The sequence below is a fragment of the Bison bison genome, unplaced genomic scaffold (genome assembly GCF_000754665.1).
Source record: "Bison bison bison isolate TAMUID 2011002044 unplaced genomic scaffold, Bison_UMD1.0 scf7180017864182, whole genome shotgun sequence".
NCBI classification, from domain to species: domain Eukaryota; kingdom Metazoa; phylum Chordata; class Mammalia; order Artiodactyla; family Bovidae; genus Bison; species Bison bison.
In genome coordinates this window covers 411,749-412,051 of record NW_011494754.1, presented here as the reverse complement: position 1 = coordinate 412,051, position 303 = coordinate 411,749, and the positions used below count along the sequence as shown (strand labels likewise).

At 38.3% G+C, this 303-nt stretch overlaps 2 protein-coding genes across 18 annotated transcripts in view; one reads left to right on the top strand and one right to left on the bottom strand.

Annotated features, from left to right (window-relative positions):
• The window catches only part of SLC17A1 (solute carrier family 17 (organic anion transporter), member 1), a 240,445-nt gene that overhangs the window by 163,322 nt on the left and 76,820 nt on the right, over window positions 1–303 (bottom strand). The window lies entirely within an intron of this gene.
• The window catches only part of SLC17A4 (solute carrier family 17, member 4), a 36,306-nt gene that overhangs the window by 8,038 nt on the left and 27,965 nt on the right, over window positions 1–303 (top strand). The gene's annotated exons all lie outside the window — the stretch shown is intronic.

Here is a 303-nt window from a genome sequence, read left to right as displayed (position 1 = left end):
GTCTGTGAATACCTTCGACAACAATCACATGCGATGCCTCTTCTTCATCTGATGACATCTACCAACCCTAAAATGGACTGGTGCAACTTTGTACTTTAACTATGGACATAATGTGACTTTTAATTTTAATTCTGATTGTTTTGTTTTTGCTGTTTGCTCCCTGCATCTGTAATTGTATAACTGGATTTGTTTCTAGTCTCATGAAAGTTTTTAAGTTACAAATGGTTGCTCAAACTCCTGCTACTGCTGTAGCTTCCTCCAACTACTATTTGGGGCCCCTGGATCAGATATCCTCAATATGAG